This window comes from Schistocerca nitens, chromosome 2 (assembly GCF_023898315.1).
Source record: "Schistocerca nitens isolate TAMUIC-IGC-003100 chromosome 2, iqSchNite1.1, whole genome shotgun sequence".
Lineage (NCBI taxonomy): Eukaryota > Metazoa > Arthropoda > Insecta > Orthoptera > Acrididae > Schistocerca > Schistocerca nitens.
Window position 1 is genome coordinate 480,842,465 of NC_064615.1, and position 16,880 is coordinate 480,859,344.

At 41.3% G+C, this 16,880-nt stretch overlaps 1 pseudogene; it reads left to right on the forward strand.

Moving 5' to 3' along the window:
• Window positions 1-1,080: 1,080 nt before the first annotated feature.
• On the forward strand, window positions 1,081-1,198 carry LOC126238606 (5S ribosomal RNA; annotated as a pseudogene).
• Window positions 1,199-16,880: the final 15,682 nt, after the last annotated feature.

Sequence of the window (16,880 nt, forward strand, 5' to 3'; positions counted from 1 at the left end):
AGGTTCAGGGCAGACGAATTTGATAGCCAAAATGTCAGCATGAGTCCACTACCGCGTTCCTGAAAGCTTTGTAGCACGGCTTTGGCCTTGGGGCAATGACAGTTGTGCTGCTGGAAGATGCTGTCGCCGTCGGGAAAGACGTTGAAACGTTACGCGTATTTAGGCGAGCTAACCGGCCGCCCGGTATTGGTAAGATGTGCATTTGCTCGTACAGCTGAACGCTAGTGGGCACCGGGCTCAGGACGGGCCGCAGCGGACGCTCCAAGACAGACAGGGATGAGACAAGGGGCAAATGGTCGAAACCGGAAAATCGTGGGATGGGGAATTTGGAAGATGCGTTGATACCAGCAATGGCGGGCTCTGAGTCAAACTGCAAGACGGCTTCTAACAGCTCTCTGAGAGTCTATAATAATTGACAAGCAAATATTAATGCAAATCTGAATCCATTGGCGATGAGGCACATCCAGTGACACAAAAACATTTCAGTATCTTTAAAACCGCAGCAGCTGACGTTAAACAGTAAATAAACATTTTCACAATGAAGTTCTACTTTAAAAGCTTTTAAACGCTACATGCGAATTCAACATAAAATACAGTATCTCAGACGGTAGCATTCCGCTCTCATCCCTGAAAGCTACGTATCTGTATTTGTATTTATTGATTTATTTATTATTTATATATTTATTATTTATTAGTTATTTATTTGCGAGATCTTTTATATCTTTTTCATTATGCAAACACTGTATACTCCACAATTACACAGCAAATACATATAGCATGAATACCTCATATTTTGTCATACTTGTGTATTTATTTAAGGAACAGTGTACTATTCCCGATGTAGCTTTATTTAAATGTTGACTGCAAGTGCTATTAAAAAGCTGCGCTAATTTAAAAGTGGTCAATCGTATGCATTAGCGGACTCTACAGTTGAAAAGACAACCAAAAGACGCTTCTGTCACGCAAGCCTATGTAACTGTTTAAACAATATCTAATGACAATCTGTCGTCATTTATCATGAGCACACTTGCGCGAGACTACTGGCTTATTTAATTATGAACCAACTATTACTTATATTTAGGCAACGGCCTTGCCGCAGTGGATACACCGGTTCTCGTGAGATCACCGAAGTTAAGCGCTGTCGGGCGTGGCTGGCACTTGGATGGGTGACCATCCAGACCGCCATGCGCTGTTGCCATTTTTCGGGGTGCACTCAGCCTCGTGATGCCAATTGAGGAGCTACTCGACCGAATAGTAGCGGCTCTGGTCAAAGAAAACCATCATAACGACCGGGAGAGCGGTGTGCTGACCACACGCCCCTCCTATCCGCATCCTCATCTGAGGATGACACGGCGGTCGGATGGTCCCGATGGGCCACTCGTGGCCTGAAGACGGAGTGCTATTACTTATATTTATTGTAGATGATCTGAATGTAACCGAATGACCGGCCAGGGTGGCCGAGCGGTTCTAGGCGCTACAGTCTGGAACTGTAATATATTAGTTTAGTCCAGGAAGTGGTCAACTTGAATCACAATATGTCTTTAGAGCTTAAGGATGAGGCATTTTTGGTGGTGACGGCCTTCAGCCAATGGAAAGGCAGATAGTAAAGGAACATTACAGGAATCAAGTGGAGACTGGGACTTCTCGAGTGAAGCGCTCAAGGGAGCGATTCTGGACACTTTTACTAGATGACACGTTTCCATTCATCCACAGTTCAATCGCGATGATCTTGTGCGAACTGCAGTCGTTGATTGACGATGTCAACGTTGGAATACCTAGGGACTGTCTGCTGCAGAGCCCCATGTTAATAACGGCGCTCAACAGTGTGCTCCAAGCACTTGTACCAGCACCAGCACTGTACTTTGCGGTCAGATCTTCCATAGACTGACGTCTATTCTGCTTTACATAGGGAGTAAGTCTCCAACTTGCACGTTCTGTGATGAGGCATGGACGTCCAACGCCTAGTCGTCTACTCAAAGTTTCAGCGTCCTTCAATGCTAAGATGATTACGACAGCAGCACGCAAACAGCCGACCAGCTTCGCCGCTTCTGAGATGCGCATTCCAAGTCGTTAGGTCATAATTACCTGTCCCTTGTCAAGTGGCTTATGTGAATCGACTTCCCCATTTAGGGCCAGAATAGAATGACTCCCCATTCGTCTCCGCTCCGCTTAAATTCTTTCCTTGCCGCATCACATGCCTGCAGTCTCGCGATGAGTAGTAGTCATAATGTTTTGGCTCATCAGTGTATCTTTTTTTTCGCGTCTGATTACGATCCTAATCTGAGTACATCAACATCCACATTGCAATCCAGACTTACGTGCTTGGGAGAGGGCTCATCGAAGCACCTTCAGACCATTTCTCTACCGTTCCTCTCACGAATAGTACGCAGGAAGAACGAATAATTGAATCTTGCCCTACAACCTCTGATTTCGATTTTTTTATTACAATGATTATTCCTCCCTAAGTAGGTAGGGGTCAACAAAATAGACTGACAGAAAAAAAAATCACAGCGCAAGAAGGAACTGTGCGACATAAACGAAAGTTGATAGGCGTATTTCTGCATCTGAAAAATGATGTCTATTCTAATTTCGCGCCAGACGCATAAGAGTAGCGGTAGTAGCGCCACTATGAGGTCGAAAATCAGGTTTGCTTTTAATACACAATGAGCGCTAGTTTGAGATTAGACGTGGTGAGTGAGTTGATGGTAGTCAAGAATGACACGGTGGGTTGATGTTAGTCAAGAACGACTTTAAGGCGACAAAGACCTCACTAAGTTTGAAAGAGGCAGTGTAATAGGGCTACGAAAGCTGGACACTCCTTCTGCAATATTGCAGAAAGACTTGGCAGGAATTTAGCCACTGTACATGACTGCTGGCAGTGGTGGTCACGAAACGTACTGTAAGACATCGTGGTCTCGTGACCTTCATTGCTTACATATTCCGCCCTCACAATCATATTCCGCACATCAAGACGCTTCATTTGAACCCAAACTCGATAAGATACAGTCAATGTTGTATGAATTCATGTAAACGATATGCAAATAACAAGTAAGCGAACCAGGGGGCTGGTCCCTTCAGAGGACACCCCAGCCTATCTATATCGGCCGGTGACCACCCATAGAGCAGACAGTGGTTGCCTGAGTAAAAGGAGGAACGACCCCGTGTTCGGCCTAAAAGCAAACTCCCCTGCATTGTGCGGGAGGGGCCAGCCTAAGAATTCTTTACACATAGCACGCAGTTTCAGAGATTTTCACAGCGAGACAGCAAACGCCAAACGCCGATACTACAGGTTTCTGGATTGGTCGCCTTAAACGAAACGTCATTCTCCCGTTTTAGAAGAGCAATGCTGATTGGCAGACGATATTTCTGATGTCTTGAGCTGAAGGAGTAATGGAAGAGACCGAAAGATACACCCCTTCACATCTGGCGTGGAGAGGGGCCGTTCCGTTGTCGCTCTTGGAGCGAGAACACGTAACGAGAGCGTGCGCGCTCGTACGTGTACTCAAAGAGCGAGGAACAAGTCTCTCCTCAGTACTTCACTGGGAGAGCACCTCTGTCGAGAGCGAATCGAAGTGCGACTCTGTATTGAGTCCTTGCGATTAAGCATTGTTCACTGTGTTGGCCGACACACTTACCGTGCGGTGTGAACAGACAGAGTTATAGTTAAACGCCTGTGAGCGAATTTTTGAGTGGCATCGCGGTGGACTGGTTATCTGACCGGTGTACCACGCCAATAGTTAGACTAGGGGCGAATAGGAGTCCTTGACTTCATCAAGGCAATGGGAGAGTTTGATTGGCGAAGGTCAATCCAGATAGAACGAGAGTTATCTTATTTGTCAGCAGCAGCTCTCAGCCATTCTACCAAGTCAATAACAATCTTAAACTTTGTGTAGAAATTTCATTAGCGAATCCTATAATGGCTCTGAGCACTATGGGACTCAACATCTTAGGTCATAAGTCCCCTAGAACTTAGAACTACTTAAACCTAACTAACCTAAGGACATCACACACACCCATGGCCGAGGCAGGATTCGAACCTGTGACCGTAGCAGCCCCACGGTTCCGGACTGCAGCGCCAGAACCGCACGGCCACCGCGGCCGGCCAGCGAATCCTATACTTGAGAGGTAACTTCACATTCTGAAAACAACCAGGATATAACTTGTTCAATTCATAACTAAAAGTGCCATTGTGATTTATCAGAATTTTTGCAAAATAAATAATAATTTTCGTTAGTTTCTTGTTTTTCTTACACTAACTAGCACTACTCCAGTACCCAAGTATCCCACTAGTTACATAAGAAATTTTGTGAATTTTTTTGTCATTTCCTTACAGCAGACGACTCCAGAAGATATTTATTGCTGAAAGTTTTTCAGGCATTTCTCTTTAGAACGTTAGGAGCGTCTGTCTGACTTTTGTAGTAGTGTGGGGGTAGAAATTGCATATCTTGCAGGAGCCACAGGGTAAAGGGTACATCTCAGATCAATCACATGCTCACAGAAAATGGCGACCCTGCCAGGATAGGTAAAATAGGTAAGCTGCCAGGAAAGGTAAAATAGGTAAGCTACCAGGATAGGAAAGTGTCAGGATAGTTAGGTAAGTAGTTAGGTAAGACACGTCGCAGCAGTAGCACTTTCAAGATCTTTCTTTCATGTATTAAATAGCTATTTGCAAAGATGCAAAGATTGGGACCAGAATAGATACAGGTAGTGAAGAAAGCAGAATTGTTGGGAAAAGGGTGTGTGTTATTTTTTTTTTTTTTTTTTTTTTTTTGTAGCTGTTAGGGCATAGGATTTTCAAGTGATAGGCACAGACGCAGAGACGCAGTGTGATGCAGCATCATATAAGTTAGAATTAAGAAATAACATTTTTCTCCCTTTGCAAGCGCGCAGGTGGAGATTGGAGACTGTAGCAGAGCAGACAGATCATTAGCCGAGAAGTCACGACGTCGTTGTTGTTGTTGTTGTTGTTGTTGTTGGCTCAACCAACTGGTAAGTGGTCATACAGTTTTGTAGATAGGGTTGTGGTGTTTTGAAAGAATTTCCGTGTTAACGAGAGCACAAGCCAAAAGGTTACGTGAGATACAGCAAGTAGACAAGATGGGGGAGAATCAACCAGATAGACAGCAAGTAAACGAGCTTATTGAAAGTAGGACAGAAGGTGAACCTGAGAACAGGACAGACGGTGAATCAGAGAATAGGACAGTCGGGGAGCTGTAGAATAAGCAGGCTCAGTTAGACTGGGATGTAATTGAGACAGATCAGACACATGGGAATCGAAGGGACGAGAACATCGAATTTCCAGAATATGGAATTCCAGGTAGGGCACATTCTGATCCAGAAATAGACAGCCCACGTAGGAAATGGCAAAGATTAGAAGCGAAACGAGCACAGGAAATGCGTTTGTTTGCCACATATTCAAGGACAGAATACGCGTCAATACAGTCAATGAACCGGCAGTTAGCTAACGCTCAAAGAGAAGTAGACAGTGAGGAAGAGCGGGAACATTTAGAATACGTCGAACCTATCGTACACATTCTAAATATGCCCCAACAACAGACACAGAATATTGCGGAGTTACGAGCGCCATGAAAAGGTTCCGTAACAGACGCAACTGTACCTGCAAACACAAGACATACGCAACAGAGAGGGCAGAATGCAGAGTTGTTTGTGCCACGTAATGGTTCAATGACAAACTCAACTAGTCCTCAACACAGCACGGGTTATTGCAGTTATCAAACTTAGAAACGCCACAGCATACCCCAGTAAACGACGTAACTGACCGAGTAGAAAACAATAGATCGAGAATACATAGTTCAGTAGAAGGTAGTGTTACAGGACAGGACGCGACCATGGAGATGTTACAAAAAATGAACTATAGTATGACGAAACAGAATACACGGATAACAAAGCAGTATCAGGAACTGAAACAGGATAATCAGGCTATTAATACACAGATGACAAAACAGTATCAGGAATTGAAACAGGATAATCAGGAATTGAAACAGGATAATCAGAACTTGGGACAAGAGATTAAGACACAGATCCAACAGGTCAAAATCCAGGTGGAAGAAGGGATCGCCAGAATTGATAGTCAGATCACTCAGATAAACAAAGACGCGAAAGAATCAAGAGAAAGAATTCAGGTACTAACACAAGGTCAGCAGCAATTACGCACTGACGTGGAGAAGGTCCAATTGGACATCGTAAACGTTGACAAGAAGGTGGAACGCTTTACGAAAAAAGCCACTCGAACAGCAATACAAATTTCGGAAGAACAAGCAATTCAAAGCAAGGTCGCAAACGTTGCACTGAAAAAATATGATCAGCGGGTCAATAAAATAGAACTTAAAAATAAAGATCAGTTTGAAAAGCTTCGAACAGAGTTGATACAAACTATCGAAGAAAAGATCGAGACCGATTACACCTGTAGCGAAACAACTGACACGTCAAGCATTAATTCAGTACAAGAACACGCGCCGTCTAAGAAAGTTCAAGTAGACTCAAGGCCACACGTAACACTCGCGCAGAAATCGAAACAGAAAACCCCGATTAAAGCAATACATGACATGCCACAGGACCAGGCACAGTATCTAGAAAAACGCAATACATACATTCAGCCGATACCAATCGAAAGACAGGCAACTGAACCAGTAAATCCAATGACACAACATAATAGCAGCACAGGTACTATACCGCGAACGACGAGAGTAGAAACACACGAACAACACTTTTGTTCACCAATGATACTATATGACGCGTATATGAGTCAGGAAATTGAGAATAGGCAGACAGGCAGTAGATTACCAGAGAATAAACACGACGACACAAGCAGTGGCAGATTATTTGAGTCCATGAATCAGCCACAAACCGGATTTATGAGTAGGTATCATACAGATCACTTCCTTACAGTTAGAAAATTTCAACATTTCAAGGAAGAAGGCGGTAGCTTGCATGCACGCACATTCATCGACCAGTTTCAAGTAGGCTTACCAAACCACTGGAGCGTAGCTCACAAACTTGACTTCATTTGTGCATACATGTCAGGGACAGTAGCAGAGGTGATGCAAAAGATCGCGGCTACCTGTACGTCTTACCTACAGTTCAGAACAGCATTTCTCGAAAGATATTGGTCTAAGGAGGCGCAAAACAAAATTAAATACGAGTTACTTCAGATGACACCATATGAAAACGCAGGAGAGAAAAGCGTGGTAAAATTCTTTGATACAATGGAGAAAAAGAAACAATGCCTAGACAAACCATACAGTAACGGAGAGCTGATACGTCTATGTAGAATGAAATTACCGGTAAAGTATCAACAGGCGACAGTAGGAAAAAATGAAAATACCGAAGAATTCAAAGAGGTTTTAAGGGAACTTGATTTATGTTTAAAGAAGACAAGGTGAAAGAAAAAAGAAAGGAAAGGGAACGAGTATTCCAATAATAATAATCGTAATCCTAACACCAATAATTTCAGGCAATTACACAGACAAGGACAGTGGCGCAATGGAGACAATTGGCATAGAAACGATAACCAGAATAATTGGTACCGAAATAGGAACGGTAATGGACACTCATACAGTGGCGGATATGGGTTTAGAAATCAAAATGCCAACGGTCAAGGGTACTTTGAAAGAGGTCACGATGATAGGAACAGCAACTGGCGAGACCAGGGCGCGAATAATTACCGAGGAAATTATGGTCCACAAAGACAAGAACAACACAGCAAAGGGAAGCCAGAAGTAGAAATTAGGCCCCAAATCCTTAAAGACGTAAAGATTGACGGGAAAATCCGGAAGAGGATAGGTAAACTGACGTAGATTCATTAAAACAATAAAAAAAAAGACATTCATGTTTTGGAAGAAGCTAGATCAAAATTAGAAGAAACTGAAAATAGCCAAAATTCAGACAAACAGGGACTTACGAAAATTTCCCATAAAGAGTCAGCACCAGGTACACTTGAATTACGCTACATAGCCTGGGAAAACAGCATAGAAGGGGAAAATTCTGAAAGCGAGGATGAACTGCCACCACTTCCGTGTATTAAAGAATTAAGCGATGAAGAATTGTTAACCAGACTTAGCAATATATTTGACGAGAAGCAAGTAAATGAACGCGATAAAACAGAGCAGAGTATCCTAGATAAAAACAAAACACAGACGCCACGAACACAAAAGACGTATAATGTTTACAACATGGGTGACTATGAGGAGATAGAGAGAGAGTACATTCGGGAATGTTTGGAAATGAAGGAAAAGGAGAGACAGAAGCTCGAAAACAGACGAAAAGAGGTAGATAGGTCGCAAACGGTTTTGCTCACGGAGTTAACACCAAAGCAAACACAAACACAAAGGGAAGGTACAATTGTCCACAGGTTAAGCTATGAATCTATAGCAGAGGATTTGATGCAAGAAAAGGAAATCGTAATATCCACAATTATACAACCCATATTAAACATAAACATTATTGAAATCATGACACAAGCAATCATAGATAGTGGGAGTCAAGTGATGGCTATATCAGAAAGCCTATTTGAAAGGTACAATAGAGAGAAAGAATTACCGATTTTAAGGACAAAAAGGAAAAGAGTTTTTGGAGCCTTAGGAAAAAATGCAACAGAGGTGAAATACGAAACACATCTTTCATTCAATTGCCAAGGTTACGAATTTGAAAACAATTTTATAGTCGTACCAAAACTCACGGCTGATATGATAATCGGTGTAGATTTCATTAATGAGCGTAAGGTTCACATTTCCATACCACAAGGCTTCGTAACAATAGATGATGTAATACTATATTTTATTCAAACTTTGAACGATGAAAAAGAACAGGGAAAAGTAAAGCAATTGCATTTAAGTCAAAAAGGGAATGAAATAGAGGAAGAGAGACACCCTAGATATACGTTTGAGGAAAATCTTGACCCACTCCCACCAGAAATAATAGAAGAAATTCACCAAGAGATTAGTAGGAAGATAGAGGAAATAGATGATATTTCGCTCCACGATAAAAAAAAATTTGGAAGGCATATTGAGATCACATGCGGAGGTATTTGCACCAAAGAAAGGTAGCATTAAAGATTTTCAATACAAATTTGAGGTCAAAGATCATAAACCCTTTTGTGTTCCACCTGATTCGATACCATATAGTTACCGAGAGCAAGTATTTCTTGAAATCAGAAAAATGTTGGATGATGACATAATTGAACCCGCCAAGCCACCATATAATTCACCCTTACACGTTGTAAGTAAGAAGGATGGGAGCATACGTTTGGTACTCGATTCAAGACAAATAAACACAATTATAATTTCGGAAACAGATAGACCAGAGAAATTGGAAGAGTTGATTCAGAAGTTTCATGGAGTACAGATTTTTTCATCCATCGATTTGCGTTCAAGTTTCTGGCAAATAGAATTGGAGCCTTCATGTCGAAAATACACAGCCTTTATTGTCTTTGGTCGTTGCTACCGATTCAAACGTTTACCGTTTAGCCTCAAAATTTCGTCAGCTGCCTTTATTCGCGGTTGCAATTCTATACTGAGTCTCGACATATTTCAGAAAATTACTTGCTATGTGGACGATGTTCTTGTGGCGGAGGCAACTTGGGCAGAATATAATTATATACTGGATAATTTCCTACAAATAATGAAAAAACATGGGGTCACCGTCAACATAACTAAATCGCATTTTAAAAAATCAGAAATTAAATTTTTAGAACATAACGTATCTGCAGAACGTATAACGCCAGACGAGAAGAAGATAGACGCTATTCGTAATATTCCTACTACCTACAATAAGAAAAGTCCAAGGGGATTCTTGGGGTTGATATATTTTTACAAAAAATTTATATGGATAGCAGCACCTAGACTGTGTGCACTGACAGGAAAAAACACACCCTGCATATGGGATAAACAAGCAGATGAAGAATTTCGTAAGTTGAAGGAGGCATTGAATAATGCTCGAATGTTATCACAACCAGATTTAAGTCAGTTCTGTCTAGTAACTGATAGTGCAAAGACCGGGCTAGGGGCGGTACTATTTCAACAAATTGAGGAAAACGGTAAGAAAATAAATAAAACAATAGTCTTTGCAAGTAGAGTACTATCGAAAGCAGAAAAGAATTATTCTATAACAGAATTAGAAGCTCTAGTCATAGTATTGGCATTTCAAAAGTTTCGACTTTTTTTTGGCAGAGAAACACAAGTATACACAGACCACAAAGCATTAGAGTCTTTAATCTCCTCCAAATTAACCCACGGACGTTTGGCAAGTTGTATGCAAATGCTGCAGGAGTATGACTTTCCAATCACATACATCCCACGACCTGAAAATATTCTGGCCGATGCATTGTCTCGTTCACCACAGAGAATGGCAGAGGACCAGAAAATCAACATTGAAGATGAAGAACGAAATCCATTATCTAAAAAATGTACCATGCGAAAATTTTGTCACAAATGCTTTTAAAAATTTATCTGACGAACAAAACAAAGATCTGACCCTCCTCAAGATTAAACACCAACTTACTGATAAAACCAACACAGAAATTTAAAAAAAATTACATAGTAAAAGATAATATCCTATTTTTCAAATGTAATAATGGTACTGCACAATGGTTAGCATGCATCCCTGACGAACTTATTAATAAATACATTTGGTATACCCATTTTAGCAGTGGACATTTTGGACCCAAGAAATGCTATCTAAAAATGAAACGAAAAGTACACTTCCCAAATATGGAGCTACGTATTCGACGCGTTCTTAAAAGTTGTAAAAAATGCATACAGTCAAAACATGTGACATATCAGGCCAGACCCCCAATGTTTCCAATTATCCCTGATAAAATTAAGACAGATGGCTGCAACCGATATTTAGTGTCCAATTCCACGAACAAGGAAAGGCTTCACCTACATATTTGTTGTAATTGAACTAGCATCAAAATAGACTACACTTGCACCCTTAAAGAAAGCGACTGGATTTACAATTAGTAAAGCAGTTCAAAAGGACTTTATACAACAAGTTAGGAGAGTGAAAAGAATCATCTCAGATAATGGGCCCCAATACAGATCAGTGCATTGGAAAAACACATTAGACAAGTTAAAAATCAAACCCACCTTTATTTCCAAATATAAACCAAGTGGAAATCCGACCAAACGTACCGTGAAAGATTTGGGAACACTTTGTAGACTGTTTTGTAGAAAGAACCATTGTACTTGGGACCTATATCTACGAGACTTCCAAGGGGTAATTAATGAGACACCACATAGTACCACAACTTATCCACCAATTACGGTATTAAAGAATGTAGATCCACCAGAAAAAATAAAAGAAATCATTAAATTTCCAGTTATTCCCCGAAAGCAACATAGACAAATCGTCGCTTCTGCCCTACAAAACATTCGCTCAGCAGCAATGAGATGTAAGATCACTCAAGACAAATCTGCCACAAAGAAACGCTTCACACTGGACCAAATGGTATTCGTAAAAACTCATTACCTTTCACATAAGAGTCAAAATAAATGCAGAAAATTTTTTGCAATCTATAAAGGGCCAATGATAATTTCCAGCATCGCTCACGAAAATGCCGTAGAGCTAACGAACCCAAAAACAGGTAAAAGTATTGGCATCTACCACGTGAGCCACCTAAAAGAATGTGAATGAAAGAAATGGTAAAAGAGAAGAAAGGGAAACAGTCAGAGGGGCAATCGCAAATCGTGTACTAACCACTAAATCAAAAAATAAATTAAGAATCAACAAAATAACACATTAATAAAAAGAGACACAATACACACTAACAATCTCTTGTAGTATCAAGTACACTACAACATGGACACAAACAATGAATGGTACACAACAATTAAAAGAATGAAGAAGTGGTAGGACATAATTAGAATAAAGAAAAGAAATCATATATAAACAATAATTTTTGCCACTATCAGAAAATTTTTGCATTATATAAAATCAGAGTTTTTTTGTAAATAACAAATATATGTAAAACAAAATTGTAAATATTTCTATGAATCAGAGGGACATCGCCACCAACACCAATCACCAGCTCCCTTAACACCAGATGCTTCGAGATAGCGACGGAGAGGGTACAGACATGTTGAGAAAGCAAAAAAATGGTTCAAATGGCTCTGAGCACTATGGGACTCAACTGCTGTGGTCATTAGTCGCCTAGAACTTAGAACTACTTAAACCTAACTAACCTAAGGACATCACACACACCCATGCCCGAGGCAGGATTCGAATTGCGACCGTAGCAGCAGCGCGGCTCCGGATTGGAGCGCCTAGAACCGCACGGCCACCACGGCCGGCTGAGAAAGCACTTAGGGCAATAACAACAACATGAAGACCAACGCCACACTGGAAATGCAGGTTGCAACTAAGTTGGACTTCAGGAGGACAACGCACAGCACGGACATTTCATTTGTCACGACACTGCCACACAAGGGAAGAGCGTGGGGAGAATCATAATATGACGAGACCACAATGAAGGTACAAAAAATTACTAAGATCTACAAACTCATCAAGTAACAGTTGGAAAGGCAGTCAGATCCTACAAATCCTATATCATTCCTACACTAAAATTCACATATTACTAGCCCAAGAAGAACAGAAGAATACAAGAAAGAAGAGAAGAACAGAAGATGCAAGATGAAGAAGGGCAGAAGACAGCAAGATACCTTTCTCTCCTATCCTACAAAGCAAATTGCTGCAAACGTCTTTCCATCAACTTTGAGGCATGGCAACTACTACAACCACCTCTCCAAAAATAAACCTTGAATCGTTAAGCAAATACAAGCGAACAGCAAACGGAATATTAAGTAGTACAAACCAACATGATCTACAATTAGCTTCAACAAAATAAACAGTATTCTCCCTACCACATCATCAAATTGCCGTACCGAACCAGGTGTGAAACACCAAGACGTCACAGCACAATATGGGGTGACGATCGTCGGTAGTCAGCTACAATCATCGAACTGCCATACCGTCCCAGGTGTGACAGCGAAGGAGTACCAAGGTATTACTGTTTATGCAGTAAACCACAATCATCATCGGATAAAAGTACCACTCCATGATGACAATGTCAACAAATAAGACCCAGCATCGCATGCTAGAGTGCTTCTCTCATGATTTCTGACACCCATACAAATGAGTCGACGCCTTCCAGTATTTCAGTGCGGATCGTCGAGCACAGAAACTGACGCAGCACAAAACAAAACAAACAAAACTAATAAAGTACAAATGTAGAGTTAATAAAATGATATATTTGAAAATTATTTTTTCCTTTTTTGTAAAAGTAATTATTTTATCATATATATAAAGTCCATCATCTATAGATACCTTAAAACCTTTTGTAAAGGAACTTAGTTAGTATAGGTATATAATCGCACAAACTCATGGAAAGTCTATTTATTTCTTTTATATGTAAAATTAGAAAAGGATTTATGCAGGATTTTTCCTATTTAAGTAACATTCAAAAACACCTTTTTGGTGTAATAATATTAATACCGAGGATAGAATTAAGAGGAAACTCTTCTTCATACTTATACCAAAAAAAAAACCAGTGACAGTAAAGAAAAAGATAATGCCTAAATAAATAAAACAAAGTCACACAACAGAGCTTTTGCGAATATTTATGCAAGCTTAACTAAAGAAAAGATATAACCACACTAGAACATGATACACTGTACACTTATGAGTTTAGAAAAATTAATATTGTAAAAACAATTTTTGGAAATGAAAAAGAAAAACAGTGACACGTACTGGCAATGACAAAGAATAACAACCTTTGTAAAGCCTATATTTGCCTAACAACAAAACATAAATTGTAAAATTAAAAAATTGAAACAATAGCTATAAAGAAATCATTAGAAAAAATTGTTAAGAATGGCTGAGAAAAGTTTATTGAAATATCTAAAAGAAAAATTTTTGCCTGACTTTTTCAATATTTTCCTCGGCATTGACAAACCCCAGACAAAAGTTTTGTCAGAAGGAGGGAGGTATGTAAGACGTGGTGGTCTCCTGACCTTCAATGCTAATATATTCCGCCCTCACAATCATATTCCGCAGATCAAGACCCTTAGTTCCAACCCCAACTCAATAAGATAAAGTCAATGTTGTATGAATTCATGTAAACGATATGCAATTAACAAGTAAGCGCACCGTGGTTGAAATACTCGAGGCTGGCGAACACACATACATTCCAGACACGACGGTCACAGAAGCTTTTAGTTCAGGAGAGAAACCGCGCAACAGGACGCCGGTCCCTTCAGAGGACGACCCAGCCTCTGTCGGACGGTGATCGCCGGTGTAGCGGACAGCGTGGGCCCGAGTGAAAGGGGGGAACGACTCCATGTTCGGCTTAAAAGCAAATTCCGCTACATTGTGTGGGAGCGGCCAGCCTAAGCATTCTTTACACATAGCACACAGTTTCAGAGATTTTCACAGCGAGACAGCAAACGCACAACGCCAATGCTACAGCTTTCCGGATTGGTCGCGTTAAACGAAACGTCATTCTCCCGTTTTAGAAGAGCAATGCTGATTGGCAGACGATATTTCTGACGCCTTGAGCTGAAGGAGTAATGGAAGAGACCGAAAGATATACCCCTTCACATCTGGCGTGGAGAGGGGCCGTTCCATTGTCGCTCTTGGAGCGAGAACACGTAACGAGAGCGTGCGCGCTCGTACGTGTACTCAAAGAGCGAGGAACAAGTCTCTCCTCAGTACTTCACTGGGAGAGCACCTCTGTCGAGAGCGAATCGAAGTGCGACTCTGTATTGAGTCTTTGCGATTAAGCGTTGTTCACTGTGTTGGCCGACACACTTACCGTGCGGTGTGAACAGACAGAGTTATAGTTAAACGCCTGTGAGCGAATTTTTGAGTGGCATCGCGGTGGACTGGTTATCTGACCGGTGTACCACGCCAATAGTTAGACTAGGGGCGAATAGGAGTCCTTGACTTAATCAAGGCAATGGGAGAGTTTGATTGGCGAAGGTCAATCCAGATAAAACGAGAGTTATCTTATTTGTCAGCAGCGAGCGGCACAGACAGCAGTCATCGGAGCTTACGGTATTGTGCTTTACAGCTATTGCGAGCCCCATATTTCCTCCACAGCAGTACCCTTCACTGCATTTCGCACGCGACAGCCTCGACCGTACCTAGCAACATTCTAACGGATAATTATTCAAGTTGAGTAGGCGTGGCTCTCAGCCATTCTGCCAAGTCAATAACAATCTTAAACTTTGTATAGAAATTTCATTAGCGAATCCTATCCTTGAGAGGTAACTTCTCATTCTGAAAAGAACCAGGATATAACTTGTTCAATTCATAACTAAAAGTGCCATTGTGATTTATCAGAATTTTTGCAAAATAAATAATAATTTTCGTTAGTTTCATGTTTTTCTTACACTAACTAGCACTACTTCAGTACCCAAGTATCACACTAATTACATAAGAAATTTTGTGAATTTTTGTGTCATTTCCTTATAGCGGACAACTCAAGAAGATATTTATTGCTGAAAGTTTTTCAGGCATTTCTCTTTAGAAAGTTAGGAGCGTCTGTCTGACTTCTGTAGTAGTGTGGGGGTGGAAATTGTATATTTTGCAGGAGCCACAGGGTAAAGGGTACATCTCAGATTAATCCGTTGCGCAGAATAACAGAACAGCAACCCACACGCTAACAGTATGGTCGCAAGAAGACCGGGATTCGGACGGCAACGTGGCACTACAGAGAGGGAAGACAATCGTGTTCGGTGTATGGCCCTGGCTCGCCGTACTGCATCTGCAGCAGCAACCTGAGCAGCGGTTGGAACCACAGTGACACAACGAACTGTTACAAATCGGTAGTATGGAGGTCTATTGTATTTCTTGGTAAAAGCTGTTTCTGCCTCGGTACCAGTGATGACCTGTGTTGGTTAGGATGCCAGCTGAGGTCCTGCAACCAACCTGTCTGCGTGCTATATACACTGGACCGGCACCTGGAGTCCTGGTCTGGGTGCTATTTCGTACGACAGCAGGAGCACCTCGTGGTTATCTCACGCAGCCTGACTGCAAATTTGACCCTTGATTCGACCTCTTACGCTGCTATTCATGAACAGCATTCCAAGGGGTGTTTCCTGACATGATAACCCTCGCCCACACACCATATTTCTAACCCAGCATGCTCTACAGAGTGTCGACATGTTGGTTCGGCCTGCTCGTTCGCGAGATCCAATAGAGCACATACGGGACACCATCGGACGCCAACTCCTGCCTCATCCACAAACGGTATTAATCTTACCTGTATTGACCAAGTGCAACAGTCATGGAACTCCATCCCACAAACTGACTGACATCCACCACCTGTACAACATAATGCATGCACTCTTGCAAGCCTGCATTCGACATTCTGGCGGTTACACCGGACATAAAAATATCAACATTTCGCATTTGCAGTGGCTTATCTCGGGCTTACATTACCTTTGCTCTTGTAATGTTAACCACTTAAACATGTTCCCTAAACAAATGTATTCTCGAAATTTCATTACTCTATATTAATTATTTCTGGTACTCCGTATTTTTTCCGTCTGTGTATTTTCACATTCGGAAGGTAAAGTTGGTGAGAAAATTTCGTGAAAATATCTCGCCGCAACGAAAAACGCCTTTGTTTTATCGATTGCCATTGAAACTCGCATATCATTTCTGTGACATTTCCCCTCTATTTCGCGATTATACAAAACGAGCTACCCTTCTTTGAACTTTTTCGATGTTCTGAGGCAATTGTGTCTTGTAAGGATCCCACATCGCGGAGCAAGACTCCAAAACAGGGTGGACAAGCAAAGTCTAGGCAGTATCGTTAGTAGGCCTGTTGCATTTACTAAGTATTCTGCCAATTAAATGCA